We start from the raw sequence: 17,854 nt of genomic DNA, 5'->3' as shown, positions 1-17,854 counted from the left end.
CCTCATTTCTTAGGGAACCTCCTCCACAGTTTCCCAATTGTGGACGGATGGGGTGTGAGCCCCATTCCACTGTCTGGCCGTCCAGGAGAGGACATGAATGGCTCCAGGAGGAAGACGTACAAGGTGGCCAACACCCCCATGACTGGTAAGGAAAGCCAGAAACACAGGGCTGTTTTCTCTGCCACCACATGAAACGGTGGAGGGGTTTGGCAAGAGTTTGGCATAGCCTTGTCTTTCAATAAGCTTTTAGGAAAAACAGGATTCTGTCCTTCTGCCTTCACTTATCGTTTGCTTTTTCATATTGGACATTCACTTTGTATCTTGCTGTGCTTTTTTTCTTCCTCCTAGCCCCTTTATGGCCTGTAAGGTACAGGCCATAAAGATTTAGACCTTTTTGCAAATCGTGCTGGTGTTTCATATGCTTAACCTGCCATCTCAAGGTTCTGAGTCGGCACCTGTGTTTTTCAGCTGTTTGTGGGCAGGAAAAAGAGGGGACAGAAACAGGGTCAACCCACAGAAGGCTTCAGGGTCTGGCCTCTGCAGAAGAGAGCTGAATTCTGCCTCTTAAAACTGAGCAGATGCCTTGCTTGAAGAAGACAAGAGAGAGCCGTGGGGAGGTATCCTGATTTTGTTTCCTCGGTTGCAGATGATAGCCAGAGCAGATTGGGTTCAGACATTGTCCTAGCTCTTCTGAACAAAAACAAAAAAAGCAAACAAACAAAAAAAAACCCTGTTATTAATTTTTAACGTTCAACTTTGTATACTTCATCTTAGTTTAATAATCCAGGGTCGTCATTTTACAAATGAAAGATGAAAGCCCCGGAAAATCTGGTTTCTGTTTTTTGAGGTTGCAGAGTTAATTAAATGGCAGAAGTGGGAAGTCCCTCCAGTTCCTATTAACTCCATTTACCAATGAAGGCACGGGACTTGCAGGGGTGTGGTGCACTCAGGGAGCATACAGGGCTGGGGCAGTGTCAAGATGACACGGGCTGGGGCTTTCCATCTGGACGACAGAGCTTAGTGTTCTCTTAACCCCACTCATGCTTGAGGCAGGAGCACAGGAGCCTGCCAAGGAGTGGGATTTCTCCTCTGTGCTTTGCAGGAAATGAATGAGGTTCAGGTCTCTGTAAAGAGAGCCTGTGCTTTGCAAAGTAGAAGGAAAGATAAGAACAAATGCCTGTGCGCTCCCCCATACCTGGGGAGCAGCGAGCCTGTGGAATAACGGACCCTCCGTCTTGCAGGCAGGAATTTGCCCCACAGCCAAGTGCACTTGGCAGTGCAGGTAGATACTGGCTGCCTTTAGGAAGCAAGTCTCTGGGTGCAGGGGCTGCAGGAGCCGATGGCAGCCTTGCCCTAGGGATTGCTGAGGGCGGCTGCTGTTTTCTCCCGGGGTGGCTGCACTTGGCGAAACGCTGCTTTGCGCTGAGCGCACCTTGCTGTGAAGTTCTGGCAAGTCCCAGCACATTCGGAATGCACAGGAGGTACTTATTCTTCCAGCTCCAGGAGAACGTTTTTGGCCGGTGATTGCCACAACTCGTGGATAGAAACAAAGGAACACAGGGAGAGGAGAGGAATGAGAAGTTTGCCCCAGCGAGGGGAGCGCTGGGGCCAGAAAATGAGGCTGGCCCTGGGCCGGCGGCTTGGTGCTGCCCCTGACCGCCTCTCTGTGGCCGATTTGCGAATGTCCTCGCGGCAGCACCTGGCCTTCACAGCATAATTCAGTTGAGCCGGGATGGGAAATAAACAGGAAAGTGTGAGTCAGGGAGAGTCTAAACACAATCTCCCTGCCAGGGGCCTTGCTAGCCTTGAGTTCGGGAAAATCCCCGTGCGCCTGGCTGTGTTTAACACACAGACGTGGGGTCCTGGGAAGAGCAGGCTCCCCAGAGAGCCCCGGAGTGGGAGCAGCGGGGCCCCCAGCATCTCGGTGGCAAAGCGCAGCTGGGACCCCAGGCCTCAGAGGCTGCAGATGGAGACTGAGCTGGGACCTCCTGCACATCCACTCTTGGTGCCACCTGGAAGGCCAGCGTTTCCGTTGGGATCTGTACAATGTCATTTTATCTTTTTTAAAAATTCTATTATTTTTTTAATACAGCTAGTTCTTATTACTTATCTATTTTATACATATTAGTGTATATATATCAATCCCAATATCCCAGTTCATCCCACCACCATCACTCCCCAGCCCCCCGCCCCGCCACTTTCCCCTCTTAGTGTTTGTTCTCTACATCTGTGTCTCTATTTCTGCCTTGAAAACCAGTTCATCTGTACCATTTTTCTAGATTCCACACATATGCGTTAATATACGATATTTGTTTTTCTCTTTCTGACTCAGTTCACTCTGTATGACAGTCTCTGGGTCCATCCACGTCTCTACAAATGACCCGATTTCGTTCCTTTTTATGGCTGAGTAATATTCCATTGTATGTATGTACCATGTCTTCTTTATCCATTCGTCTGTCAGTGGGCATTTAGGTTGCTTCCATGACCTGGCTATTGTAAATAGAGCTGCAGTGAACATTGGGGTACATGTGTCCTTTTGAATTATGGTTTTCTCAGGGTATATGCCCAGTAGTGGGATTGCTGGGTCATATGGTAGTTTTATTTTTAGTTTTTTAAGGAACCTCCATACTGTTCTCCATAGTGGCTGTATCACTTTACATTCCCACCAACAGTGCAAGAGGGTTCCCTTTTCTCCACACCCTCTCCAGCATTTGCTTGTAGAATTTCTGATGATGCCCATTCTAACTGGTGTGAGGTGATACCTCATTGTAGTTTTGATTTGCATTGCTCTAATATTAGTGATGTTGAGCAGCTTTTCATGTGCCTCTTGGCCATCTGTATGTCTTCTTTGGAGACATGTCTATTTAGGTCTTCTGCCCAATTTTTGACTGGTTTGTTTGTTTTTTTAACATTGAGCTGCATGAGCTGTTTAAATATTTTGGAGATTAATCCTTTGTCTGTTGATTCATTTGCAAATATTTTCTCCCATTCTGAGGGTTGTCTTTTCATCTTGTTTATAGTTTGCTTTGCTGTGCAAAAGCTTTTAAGTTTCATTAGGTCCCATTTGTTTATTTTTGGGTTTATTTCCATTAGTCTAGGAGGTGGGTCAAAAAAGATCTTGCTGTGATATATGTCAAAGAGTGTTCTTCCTATGTTTTCCTTTAAGAGTTTTATAATGTCCAGTCTTACATTGAGGTCCTTAATCCATTTTGAGTTTATTTTTGTATATGGTATTAGGGAGTGTTCTAATTTCATTCTTTTACATGTAGCTGTCCAGTTTTCCCAGCACCACTTATTGAAGAGACTGTCCTTTCACCATTGTATATCCTTGCCTCCTTTGTCACAGATTAGTTGACCATAGGTGCATGGGTTTATCTCTGGGCTTTCTATCTTGTTCCATTGATCTATGTTTCTGTTTTTGTGCCACTACCATATTGTCTTGATTACTGTAGCTTTGTGGTATAGTCTGAAGTCAGGGAGTCTGATTCCTCCAGCTCTGTTTTTTTCCCTCAAGATTGCTTTGGCTATTCAGGGTCTTTTGTGTCTCCATACAGATTTTAAGATTTTTTGTTCTAGTTCTGTAAAAAATACAATTGGTAATTTGATAAGGATTGCACTGAATCTGTAGATTGCTTTGGGTAGTAGAGTCATTTTCACAATATTGATTCTTCCAATCCAAGAACATGGTATATCTCTCCATCTGTTTGTGTCATCTTTGATTTCTTTCATCAGTGTCTTATAATTTTCTGAGTACAGGTCTTTTACCTCCTTAGGTAGGTTTATTACTAAGTATTTTATTCTTTTTGTTTCAATGGTGAGTGGGATTGTTTCCTTAATTTCTCTTTCTGATCTTTCATTGTTAGTGTATAGGAATGCAAGAGATTTCTGTGCATTAATTTTGTATCCTGCAACTTTACCAAATTCATTGATTAGCTCTAGTAGTTTTCTGGTGGCATCTTTAGGATTATCTATGTACAGTATCATGTCATCTGCAAACGGTGACAGTTTTACATCTTCTTTTCCAATTTGTATTCCTTTTATTTCTCTTTCTTCTCTGATTGCCATGGCTAGACTCCCAAAACTATGTTGAATAATAGTGGCGAGAGTGGACATCCTTGTCTCATTCATGATCTTAGAGGAAATGCTTTTGGTTTTTCACCATTGAGAATGATATTTGCTGTGGGCTTGTCATATATGGCCTTTATTATATTGAGGTAGGTTCCCTCTATGCCCGCTTTCTGGAGAGTTTTTATCATAAGTGGGTGTTGAATTTTGTCAAAAGCTTTTTCTGCTTCTATTCAGATGATCATATGGTTTTTATTCTTCAGTTTGTTAGTATGGTATATCACATTGATTGATTTGCATATATTAAAGAATCCTTGCATCCCTGGGATAAATCCCACTTGATCATGGTGTATGATCCTTTTAGTGTGTTGTTGGATTCTGTTTGCTAGTATTTTGTTGAGGATTTTTGCATCTATATTCGTCAGTGATATTGGTCTGTAATTTTCTCTTTTTGTAGTATCTTTGCCTGGTTTTGGTATCAAGGTGATGGTGGTCTTGTAGAATGAGTTTGGGAGTGTTCCTTCCTCTGCAATTTTTTGGAAGAGTTTGAGAAGGATGGGTGTTAGCTCCTCTCTAAATGTTTGATAGAATTCACCTGTGAAACTATCTGGTCCTGGACTTTTGTTTGTTGGAAGATTTTTAATCACAGTATCAATTTCATTACTTGTGATTGGTCTGTTCATATTTTCTCTTCCTCCTGGTTCAGTCTTGGAAGGTTATACCTTTCTAAGAATTTGTCCATTTCTTCCAACTTGTCCATTTTATTGGCACAGAGTTACTTGTAGTAGTCTCTTAGGATGCTTTGTATTTCTGTGGTGTCCATTGTAACTTGTCCTTTTTCATTTCTAATTTAATTGATTTGAGTCCTCTCTTTTTCTTGATGAGTCTGGCTAAAGGTTTATCAATTTTGTTTATCTTCTCAAAGAACCAGCTTTTAGTTTTATTGATCTTTGCTATTATTTTCTTTGTTTCTATTTCGCTTATTTCTGCTCTGATCTTTATGATTTCTTTTCTTCTACTAACTGGATTTTTGGTTTGTTTGTTTGTTATTCTTTCTCTAGTTCCTTTAGGTGTAAGGTTAGATCGTTTATTTGAGATTTTTCTTGTTTCTTGAGGTAGGATTGTATTGCTATAAAGTCCCCCACTATTATTGTGTTACTGTCGATTTCCTCTTTTATAACTGTTAGCATTTGCCTTATGTATTGAGGTGCTCCTATGTTGGGTGCATATATATTTATAATTGTTTTATCTTCTTCTTGGATTGATCCCTTGATCATTATGTGGTGTCCTTCCTTGTCTCTTGTAACATTCTTTATTTTAAAGTCTTTTTATCTGATATGAGTATAGCTACTCCAGCTTTCTTTTGATTTCCATTTGCATGGAATATCTTTTTCCATCCCCTCACTTTCAGTCTGTATGTGTCCCTAGGTCTGAAATGGGTCTCTTGTAGACAGCATATATATGGGTCTTATTTTTGTATCCATTCAGCAAGCCTGTGTCTTTTGGTTGGAGCATTTAATCCATTTACATTTAAGGTAGTTATCAATATGTATGTTCCTATGACCATTTTCTTAATTGTTTTGGGTTTGTTATTGTAAGTCCTTTCCTTCTCTTGTGTTTCCTGCATAGAGAAGTTCCTTTAGCATTTGTTGTAGAGCTGGTTTGGTGGTGCTAAATTCTCTTAGCTTTTGCTTATCTGTAAAGCTTTTGATTTCTCCATTGAATCTGAATGAGATCCTTGCTGGGTAGAGTAATCTTGGTTGTAGGTTCTTCCCTTTCATCACTTTAAATATATCATGCCACTCCCTTCTGGCTTGTAGAGTTTCTTCTGAGAAATCAGCTGTTAACCTTATGGGAGTTCCCTTGTATGTTATTTGTCATTTTTCCCTTGTTGCTTTTAATAATTTTTCTTTGCCTTTAATTTTTGTCAGTTTGCGTACTATGTGTCTTGGCATGTTTCTCCTTGGGTTTATCCTGCCTGGGACTCTCTGCACTTCCTGGACTTGGGTGGCTATTTCCTTTCCCATGTTAGGGAAGTTTTAGACTGTAATCTCTTCAAACATTTTCTCAGGTCCCTTCTCGCCCTCTTCTCCTTCCGGGACCCCTATAATGCAAATCTTGGTGTGTTTAATGTTGTCCCAGAGGTCTCCTAGGCTGTCTTCATTTCTTTTCATTCTTCTTTCTTTATTCTGTTCTGCGGCAATGAATTCCACCATTCTGTCTTCCAGGTCGCTTATCTATTCTTCTCCCTCAGTTATTCTGCTATTGATTCCTTCTAGTGTATTTTTCATTTCAGTTATTGTATTGTTCATCTCTGTTTGTTTGTTCTTCAATTCTTCTAGGTCTTTGTTAAACATTTCTTGTGTCTTCTCGATCTTTGCCTCCATCCTTTTGCCAAGGTCCTGGATCATCGTCACTATCATTATTCTGAATTCTTTTTCTGGAAGGTTGCCTATCTCCACTTCATTTAGTTGTTTTTCTGGGGTTTTTTCTTGTTCCTTCATCTGGTACATAGTCCTCTGCCTTTTCATTTTGTCTATCTTTCTGTGAATGTGGTTTTCATTCCACAGGCTGCAGAATTGTAGTTCTTCCTGCTTCTGCTGTCTGCCCTCTCTTCTTTTATCTTAATCCACAGAATTTTAGGATCTCCCCCCCAAGTCCTGTTGGTTTTGTGTTTATTTAAAATGGTCCTAGTTGGTTCATCATGGGTTATTGCATTAATTTTGATTTTTAAAAATGTCTCATTAAAATATTATTTTATTTTGATTATTGAGTTTGGTGGGGAGGAGCCTTAAATTTTGCACCCAAGGAGAGTGCCTCACTCTCCTCACCCCAGTAGCTGCCTGTGTGTCACCCCAGGGACTTCACATCTCATGGGGTGACCTCCAGCCACAGAGCCCAGAAGGGGCAGAGTTGGGAAAGCCCAGCTCCCAGGCTTCACTTATGCACATACGCATTGTGTCACTGGAGCCGTCCCCCAGCTCTGGGAGCCACATCTGGACCAATCCACCAACCACTCCTGCTCCCTGGAGGGGATGCAACCTTGCTGTCACTCTAGGCAGCCTGTGCCTGGAGATAAACCTGCCAGCTTAATCATTTTTCCACTTGGATAATCCCTCCTTTCTACTACTTTGGCGTAGTAGAAAGGGAGAAGCAGGGGGAGGCTGGGCTTGGTGCATTGCACAGAGGCTGTTAGAAGCCGTACAAGAGAGAGAAGGTTTAGCCCTAAGCTGCTGTTTAAGACAGAGAAGTTAGACATTGCTGGTGTCTGTATATATTCTTTCTCCGATGCTGTCCTGCATGCAAGGTGTGAGCTTCTCATTCTGGCACTTCAGGCAGGACCACATGACAGCAAAACCCAGAAATCTTTCTGATGCTGAGGGCCAACTAGTCACTCTTGGAGATTTACAAAGCAGAAAGGTAAAGAAAGAATTTGATCAGTGGCTCTGATTTAGAACGTGACCGGGTTCCAAAAACCTATCACCTCTAAATCTTCACTTGTACAGAGTGGTGGGGTCCCCAAGCCCTCCACCCATCCAGAGACCAAATGAAATTCTTCTCAGTGGAATTTATGCCATTTCTGCTTCCCTCTCTCTTCAGTGAAAAGAGAGACCATTAGGAGAAAGGAATTCTACAAAAGAAAATAAAAACAGTTTTGCAGTAGATTTGGGTTTTAGAAATAATTTCCGTGAAAAATTGTCCCGCTGATATTAGGTCTGGGTCTTAATGATGGAGTCGTTTCCTTTTAATCATTGCTGTCTTATAAATGTCTGTCTGGAATGCAACCACGGGCAGGGGCTGCTGTCTGGCTTCTTTGTGGTCGGCCTCGGGGGAAAGGATAGCCACAAGATGTTCCCACCCTTCTGTGTACCCTCAGGAATTTGAAAATAAAACTCATGTGAAAACAAGAACAGCAACTTCCTTCTCCCTGCAGCCAGATGCCTTGGTTGACCGTATCCTGAATGGTTAGCCTTGGAAAAGACACCTCCCTTACCAGCCCATCAGCCAGAGGTGCTGCCATTTCTGTAACAAATTACCTGTTAAACACTCAGACTCAACAAGCAAGAATGATTTTAAAAGGCTCGGGAGTATTTTAAACTAATTGAAGGAGAACTTGCCCAACGCGTGTCACTTCTTCGTGGCTGTTCTTTTATTTAAAGGTGGTAACAGTGATGGTGACCATTTGCTGGTGGGGGTATTTAAGGAACAGAAGGTTCTCTGTTGTCAGAATCGCCCCTCCTGTGCAGAAGAGTGGGTAGGAGGTTAGAGAAAAAGATGGCGGAAACGTCCATCTGTAAAGCGGAAAACCAAGAAGGTTTATGGGCAAAGACTGTGAGCCTCGTTTTAGATTGCGCACGAAGAGCTATCCCTAGGCTAGTTTAAAAAAGATATGAATTTCAGACAAATGGAAAGGTGTGTATTGCTCTATAGAGTAAGTGAAGCACTTAATGGAATTTGCTTTCCTAAGTGCCAGTAGTGATTGACATGTAATATTATAAAAACTAAAATTTACGGAAGAGAGTTTGATTGCAGGTCAGTAGCTTTGGGGCACATTCCTGACCTTTTTAAGGTGCAATCAAAGAAAAGGTCAGAGGATTGTCTCTAGCTTGGGAACTCAGTGGGCAGGGTGGGAGGACTTGGTGACCGGCTGGCGTGGTCCACTCCAATCTCCTTCTGGCGTGCCTCCCTTTACTTTGGAGGCTGGAAGGCAGACCCATTCTGGAATAGAAGATGCGCTGGGTTCTGGAAGTAGGGACCAAGGCATTTGTGGAGGCTTTGGGTTTTCTTTAGTATCATTTGCTGAGAGGTCTCTAGGCAGTCACTCGCTTGATAGGGTTGAAAGTCAGGGTGCCAGGCATCCATTCTTCTCCTTCCGAGGGCGCAGGTGTGGTCTGGCTTTTCAGCAGGACCAGCAGTTTCCTGACTTCCAAAGTGGAGTCACAGTGGTCCAGGGCTGTGACTCTGGACCGGAAGCTTCCTCCTCATCAAACGGGTTCTGCAACGTCCCAGTTCTCCAGTGAACTTTCAGTTCAGTGATTCCACAAGCCATTTAATAAATCTGTTTGGGTTTTTTGTTTGTTTGTTTGTTTTGCTTAAAGCTGGAGTTGGTTCAGTTGTTTGCAGCTGAACCCTGACAGATACATGGGGTCTGATTTGCTCTTTTTGTAGAAGTTGTAGTGCCTGCCTCTTCTTCACATTCTAGAAAATATGGCAAGTAGCGGTAGATACAGACTGATGACTTTTAGAGACTTGGCAGTGAACTGGAGAATGAACTGGAGGTGTGGTTTCCCAACTGTGTTCCTCAGAGCTCTGGAGTTTTGTGGAGTTTTCTCTACTATAAATGTTGTACTTTCATATAAGATTTCATTTGACAAATGAGCTATGCTGAACTGCTAACACCCACACAGTAAAAAACATTAAGTAGACCAAGGGGCGTTGGAGAATAAGGAAAGAGAGAAGTTATGAAGAAATTTCCTTTCAATAACGGGAGTCCTCCAGTACTTCTATTTGGCTATATTGGGTGAGTCAAAAAGATTGTCTCTTAGGTTTTTTGCACTTGATATCATGAATGTCCTGAAAGGTAATTTTTCTAAAAAGTGAATCAATCTTTAAGCTAAGGGAGAAAAAATGGATTTGGGACTGGGAATTAACCACTGAAAGGAATATTTCAAGAAATCCTCTGGTATAGCAAAACATGTTTTTGTGATACAAGTAATCACCCCCCAATTTTCCTTTATAAGCTTGGATTTTCATATATGAGGTTTTCTGAAAGAAGGGAGTACTTATCCAAGTTTACCCACTTGGCTCTTAAATTCACCCATAAGAAAGAATGTTCTTGCAAAAGATTGTGTAGACTCATGATTTGTTTGTACTTACTTTAAAAAATAAAGTTAGTCAGATGTCTTTCGAAATCCCTTGCTATTAACATTCCTGGGTTGAAACTTTAGGACTGATTTCTCAGACTTTGAGGAAATGATTTAGTTAATGCGGTACCTACAGAGTTCCGTGCCCTTTACCGACATCTCGAGGATTGCTTTGCAGACAGGGTGCAGGTAGGGAAAGCATCAATGAAGGTGAATAGAAGGTTTGGTGGAATCTAAGGGTCGGAGCCCTCCCCAAGCCACCATTAATTTACCGTCTGTTGGCTGAGTACCAATGAAAAGACTTGCGGAAGACTTGGGGTGTACTGTTTCTGTTCCCTCCTTTACAGCTGGGGTGTTGCTAAACCTGGACCACGGTCACCTTTTTGTAAACTTAACAGCAAACATTTCTAAACTGCAGGTGGAGCTATAGGGCTAAATAGCTGGAAAGGTGACTTCAGTTTCCTAAGCTATTTCAGAAAATCAATCTGCCTATAAGCCAGTGTGAAATATTTCTCTCTCTCTGTCACAGCCATGAAACCCCATTCAAACCCAGAGATCTAGATAATGTTTATGCTTTTTTTTCTGATGTTAAAATACCCTTATTCAAAAAAGAACTCTTCATCAAGTTTCATAAGACAACAGAAGAAAGCAAGGCAAGTTTTATCTGTATAAAGGTATACATATACTTCTCTACATCCAAAATAGATCTGATTTGGCTTAAAACAGTAATAGTATATAAGAACCATTAAAACAAGAATTAATACAAGTAGCAGTTGGGCATAATATGTGTGCCAGGAAAATTAGGATAAGAATAATTGCTGTAATTACAACTGAGACAAAAAAAGAAGATAAAAGGAGAAACGTAATGAGCTCCATGAATTTCATGATTTAAGAAGAGGTTTATAGCAGCCCATTTAGAACATTATAATCCAAGAACTTCTGTATCTTAATGTTGTTGACATCATATTATGTAATAGACAGTTATATTTAACAGTTGTTTTACGGAAAGTTTCTTTGTCTAAAACTTCAAAATCCAAGGACATAGTATGAAACCATCCTATTAGAGGTTATGTCTTTTGGACTCTGTAGGTTTCTAGTGATCTAATCTGATACAGGGAATGAGTTCATACCATCTTGATAATTCACCTGGCCCCCCAGGTGGTTGGCCCTTGGCTATTAATCATCTCATCAGGGTGGGTAACTTCAGATAGAGAGGAAAATTTGAGAAGCATGTCATGGCTGAAGGCTTGAAAGGAAAAAGAGAGTTGAAGAAGAAATCTCTCCCCGAATTCCAAATTCCTAATAATACCAACTGTTACTCTATACTCTCTCCAGGGATGAGCTTGACAGTATCTGGACTGAGATGATGTACATGATATACTCTGCTACAGTTTGGTTGGAACAAGAGATGAGACATTGAACTACTTTTGGGGAAAAAAATTTCATTTACCGGTTGCTGTTGTTTTCCTTTGCCTCAAAAACTCTACCTAAAATCTGTTGACTATGCCTTGCTATTTTTTCTGGTAAGTGCAAAATTCATTGCACCCTTAAGAGTTTCTTGCCAAGTTAGTTTGTTTTTTCAAAGCTGACTTTAAAACATAATCCTTTACATGCATCTAATTCTATAAGAGTTCGCACACATTTTTTGCACCTGCTTTTAAAGATGATTCTATGAACTGCTAAAAATAATATTAAGATGCAAGCCAGCTTTATGTCATATACCCAAGTAAAATTCCATCCTTGGTGCCCTCATCCTAAACGTGGCCTCCAGAGAGCCGCCTGCTGACATCTGGAAACTGAGATTTGTGGCAGCTTCTTCTATTTCAGGCAGAGTGTAAGAACAGAGGGAAATTCACATCTGCGTTGTTAGAGGGTAGATGTATATCTTCTTAGGCAAAAGAATTGGTGATTTTCCATCGAATATCTCAAGTAAGCTCTGTGACAGGGGATTGCAGCTAAGTGGCTTCGGGTCTGGAGATGAGGTCCTGTCTGCACCTCACCTAGCTGCATGAGGTCCAGTCTCCATTCCAGAAGCTGCTTTTGAGCACGACAGTAGGTGAGTGCCAAGGCACCACCACGATGGTCTTTAGTTTCTTATCAGTTTGAGCCACTCTCTGAGGGACTGTTATTGGCCAAACTGTATCTTCCCCTATTCCCCCACCTCCAAGTTCGTATGTTGAAGTCCTAACCCCTAGTACCTCAGAATGTGACTGTCTTAGGAGAAAGGCCTTTAAAAAGGTAATTAAGTTAGAATGAGGTCACAAGGGTGGACCCTCATCCGATAGGACTGGTGTCCTTATAAGAAGAGAAGGTTAGGACACAGACAGGTGCAGAGGGAAGGCCATGTGAGGACACGGGGGGAAGACTGCCATCTATGAGCCAAGGAGAGAAGCCTCCGAAGAAACCAATCCTGCTGACACCTTGGTCTCAGACTTCTAGCCTTCAGAACAGTGAGAGAATAGATTTCTGTTGTGAAACCCCCCAGTCTGTGGAATTTTGTTATGGCGGCCCCCGCACACTAACACAGAGACTCAGGACACTCTTTCCCTCCTACTTCCTTTCTCATATGAGGAGACAGTCAGGTTTATGGCAGTTGTCACAAACTTAAAGTATTTCTTTCTTCAAGACAGTAAAATTAGATTCGTCAAGTTTTCTGTTTATTTTAAGTTGAGTTTTATTCTGTCCTCTTCCACCTTTGCTCAGTGCATCAACTTGGTTTCTTAGCATTGCAAGGGAAAATTTTAAACTCCTGGGACAGATTCATCTTCCATGACTACTTTTCTGTCTGACATCTCCCCAGCCCCATCCTCAGATTTAGCAAATGAAAGTTGCTTCACATCTAAGTGACTTAACTGGATTCCATCAAGAAAAGCTCCGAATGTCATCACGCCGAGTTTGAGGTCTCAGAAGTTTGGTGATGTCATTAAAAATGATATTCCCACCAACTTTCCACTTTCAGAATTTTTCTAAGGTGTTAATTGGCTTTCAGACGTCTCTGGCTAAACGTCTCCCAGTAATATTAAAGCTAAACATGATAAAAATAAATCCTTCATTTTTTTTCCTCCCCAAGTTTTGCCTATTTCTCAATTTTTTTTTCTCCATTCATGTATTTATGCATTTATTAAGAATCTGTTCAGTTCCTGGCACTGTTAAAGGTGTCATGGTGAGTTATTTTAAAAATATATGAAATCTGGTTCTTGTATTCAAGGAATTTTCAGTAAACTAAAGACACATGGTAACCATGTAAGGTCTTTAAAATATACGTAAATCAAAGAGTACACAGATGAAGCTGTGCATACACCCAGCCATGCTGGCCTCCTGGCCTTGCCACATCAGGGATAGACCCATGCTGCTCTCTCTGGCTTGACTCAGCCCCCATTCACAGGCCCCCATGTCTGCACGGCCCCTCCTCGCTTCATTCAGAGCTGAGCTCAAATGGCCTCATCCGAGAGCCCTCCCCTGCGTAAGATGGTACCCACCCTGCCAATCCTTTTTTTTTTTTTTTTTTTGGATTTTTTTTTTTTTTTTAATTCAGACAGAAAGTCACAAAAATTATACTCATCCTCATCAGTTCACTCAGTCCCATGCTGCCAATCCTTTTTGCATCCTTTCTCATGACACATCATCATTTGGGACAGCGGTTCTCAAATTTTAGCCGAGATATTATTAAAACACAGACGTCTGGCTCTGCTTATTGCATGTATGGTTCAGTGGATCTGGGGTGAGACCCAAGAAGTTGCAGCTCTAGCTAGTTCCTAGGTGATGCTGGCTCTTCTGGTCAGGGGATCACTGATTCAGGGTAATATTGTGCCCCTAGGAAAGATTTTAACGTGTCATTACAATGTAGTACCACATGAGGGCGCTTTAATCGGTTCACAGTAGGGGATGGAAAATAGTCCTCATACTTTTGGCAGGAAAATATGGAGGCCTTAAATGTCTGGCCTGGTTCACGTCCTTGAACTAGAGTATTTAATTCCAGCTCACGTGACTGGCAGGACCCTCGCAAGAAGTATGGGGTGCACATCCTCCTGCAGCAAGCTGTTGAGCCAGCCTGCTAAGCTAGGGCTGTCTTGCTGTCTGCTCTGCGCATTTCCTATTTTTGATCCCTATTTGATCGGTGAACTACCTTTATCTTCCACCTCATCACCCAGCTTGACACACTTGGAAATGTCGGTAGAGCCAACAATGGAAAGGTAGCTGGACTTTTCACAGGACTTCATGCCTCTCTCTACCATGTCCCAGTTTCCTCAGTTCAGGTGTTCCCCCCACCAGCATCCTGCCCTTGTCTGCCTCAGGGGAACCCTGGCCCCAGTCATGGTCAGTTAACACCCAGGTATTGGTACTGCTTGTTGTACTGACAAGGCAGAGGCAGATGGACGAGGCCAGTGCTGAAGACTTGCCTGGAGGAGAGAGTTCCCTTGGTTTTGCATGATTCTAGAGCAGCGTTCTTTCATATGCTTTCATTGGCCTTCATAAAAAGAGTCAAGTAATATAGGAACCTTTTTAAGAGTAAAAGAGTTCAATTTAACATATTAACTGAGTACGTTTTAAATACCTGCAATACACATGGTGCTGTATTAGGTAGGAAGAAAGAAAATCATTCTTTTAACAAATACTTACTGAGTTCCTACTAAGACAGCCCTGGGTGCAATCAACAAAAGAGTCACAACCCTCTGATCTTCTATTCTGTTGGGAGAGGCGGAGGATAAACAAATAAAATAGAGAATAGATGGTATAAATACTAAGGAGAAAAATAAAATAGGGGCAGGGGTATAGGGAGTGCTGAAGAGATGAAGGTGTTAGAGTTGTCATTTTGAAAAGGATGGACAGGGAGAGCATCACTGAGAAAGTGGCATGTGAGCCATGATCCGGAGCACGTGAAGATGTGAGCCGCACAGATGTCTGGGGGAGGAGAATTCCAGGCAGAGGGATCGGCCAATGCAAAGACTTTGAGCAGGGGCACACCAAGAGCATTCAAGGAGCAGCAAGGAGACCACTGTGATTGGAGTCACTCTGTGACAGAGGAGTAGGGAATGAGGTTGGAGAAGCCACGGGAGCCGAACAGTATAGGGCTTTGACAACAGCAGAGGCTTGGGCTACGCTGTCCTCATCGTGATGGGAATGGCTGTACTGCAGAATTATGAGCAGTGGCATCGCTCCCATTTTAAAGATTGTATTGTGGCTGCTGGGTTTGGAATAGACTAAAGGGAGTCTGGGCACGTGTTGCGAAGACCAGTTAGGAGTCTTGGCATAATGTGGGGAGATGAGAAGTTTAGCAGTGGAAGCGGTGAGAAGCATTTGGATTCTGTAGGTGTTTTGAAATTAGAGTAAGAAGGATCCCTGCCATGCAGGGGGTCTAATGAAGGAGGCTTACATATAAGAAATCACCATAGCAGCTAATATTTACTAAGCACTCACTCTATGCCAGATATGCAAATCTAACACATGGTACAGCAAAACCAGGATCTGAACCCTGGCAGTCTGTCTGCAGAGCCCACATGCTAAACCACTATACTGAAAAGAGAAAGCAAGAAGTAGTCAGAAAACAGTGGAATAATATCTTCAAAAGCCTGGGGAAAATATGACTTTTAATGAATATTTCTTTAACCGGCAAAATTATTACTTAAGAGTGAGGGCAAAAAGAAGACATTTTCAGGTAAATGGATTAACAGTATTTAGCATTCACAGGCTCTGGCTGAAAGAACTAGTAGCATATGTATTTCACACAAAAATCCTCAACAAAATATTAGCAAATCAGATCCAAAAATGTACTAAAAAAATACATCACCACTGAGTGGGATTTATTCCAGGTATGCAAGGCTGGTTCTGTGTTTGAAATACAATCAGTGTAATCTACCATATCAACAGGCTAAAGGAGAAGAAATCATATGATTATATCAACTGGCACATAAAAAGCATTTGAAAAAACCAATACCCATACATGATTTTTTAAAAACTCCTAGCAAACTAGGAATGGAGGGGAACTTTCTCACATCATAAAGAGCATCTACAAGGAAAACCTACTGCTAACATCATACTTAATAACGAGAGACTGAAACCTTTCCCTCTAAGTTTGGGAACAAGGCAGGAATGTCCAACCTCACGACTCTTATTCAACATAATTCGGGAAGTTCTAGCCAGTTCAGCAGACAAGAAAAAGGAATAAAAAGCACGCCATTTGGAAAAGAAAATATAAAACTGTCTGTTTCCAAGTAATGTTATCTACATAGAAAATCCCAAAGAATGTACCCAAACAACAACAATGACGACAACCCTCTTGTACAATAAGTGAGTTCAGCAAGGTCACAGGATCCAGGATTAACATACAGACTCAACTGCATTTCTGTATACCAGCAGCAAACACCTGGAAGCTAAAATAAAAGGCATAATAGCATTCACAATTGCTCTGAAGAAAATTAAATATTAAGTATAAATCTAACAAAACATGGATAGGATCTGTATGCTGAAAATTACAATAAGCTGAGGAAAGTAATCAAAGACCTAATAAGTGAAGAGACACTGTTTTCATCGATTGGAAGCCTCAGCAAAATAAAGATGTCTGTTTTCCCCAAATTGATCTATAGGTTTAAAACAATTCCTATTAAAATCACAGCAAGATTTTTTTTGAAACATAAACAAGCTTATTCTGAAATTTATATAAAATGGCAAAGGAGCCTTTTATAGACTATTTAGAATAGCTAAGACAATTTTGACAAAGAAGAATAGAATGGGAGAACTCAATCTACCTGATTTCAAGCCTAACCATAGAGCTACAGAAATCAAGACTGTACCGTATTAGCAGGGGAGTAGACACATAGATCAAGGAAACAGAATAGAGAACCCAGAAATACACCCATAAAATTATGCTGAACTGATTTTTGACAAAGTTGCAAAAGCAATTCAATGAAAGAAAGACAGCTTTTTCAACAAGTGATACTGGATCAATTGGACATCCACAGGCAGAAAAGAGAACTTTAACCTAATTCCCACACTTGTACAAAAATTAACTCAAAATAGATCATGGACTTTAATTTAATATGTAAAACTATAAAAACCTTTAGAAAAAGATAAGAGATGTTATTCAGGACTTGGAGCTTTGTGAAGAGTTCTTAGACGTGACACCAAAAACACAATCCATAAAAAGAAAAACTAAAATAGACCTTATCCAAAACAGTGTCCAAAAAAATGGACCCTGTTAAGATGAAAATATAAGCTACAATCTGGGAGAAAAATATTTGTAGTCATGTAACTGACAAAGGACTAATATTTAAAATATACAAAGAACTCAAACTCAACAGTAAAATATCAAACAATCCAATTAGAAAAGGGACAAAATACGGTAAGAGACATTTCAACTGGAAAGGATGTACGGATAGTAAATAAGGACATGGAAATATGTTCATCACTAGCTTTTTGGGAAGTGCAGATTTAAATATAGTGCAGAGATATCACTACACATATGTCAGAGTGGTTGAAATTTAAAATAATGATAACACCAAGTGTTAACAAGGATGCAGATAAACTGGGTCACTCATACATTGCTGGTGGGAATGTAAAATGGTACAGTCACTCTGGAAAACAGTTTTACAGTTTCTTTTAAAACTAAAAATGGACTTATAGTATGACTCAGCAATTACAGTATTTGGTTTTTATCTCAGGAAAAAGAATACTTATATTCACCAAGAAATTTGTACATGGATGTTAACAGCAGCTTTGTTTGTAATACCAACAGCTGGAAACTATGCAAATGTCCTTCAGTGGGCGAATAGTAAGTAAAATGCAGTACCTCCATACCATGGAATACTGCTGCCATAAAAAGGGACAAACTGTTGATTCTTGCAACATCTTGGATGTACCTGGAGGGAATTATTCAGTGTCTGTGGGGCGGGGGTGGGGGTGGGGTGAAAGCACCAATTTCTAAAGGT

General features: G+C 41.2%; 1 protein-coding gene across 6 annotated transcripts in view; it reads left to right on the top strand.

Annotated features, from left to right (window-relative positions):
* Window positions 1-17,854, top strand: part of KIAA1217 (KIAA1217 ortholog) — a 328,796-nt gene that overhangs the window by 157,400 nt on the left and 153,542 nt on the right. The gene's annotated exons all lie outside the window — the stretch shown is intronic.

The sequence above is a fragment of the Balaenoptera acutorostrata genome, chromosome 3 (assembly GCF_949987535.1).
Source record: "Balaenoptera acutorostrata chromosome 3, mBalAcu1.1, whole genome shotgun sequence".
NCBI classification, from domain to species: Eukaryota; Metazoa; Chordata; class Mammalia; order Artiodactyla; family Balaenopteridae; genus Balaenoptera; species Balaenoptera acutorostrata.
The sequence above is the reverse complement of the archived record's forward strand: the minus strand, read 5'-3'. Positions and strand labels throughout refer to the sequence as shown.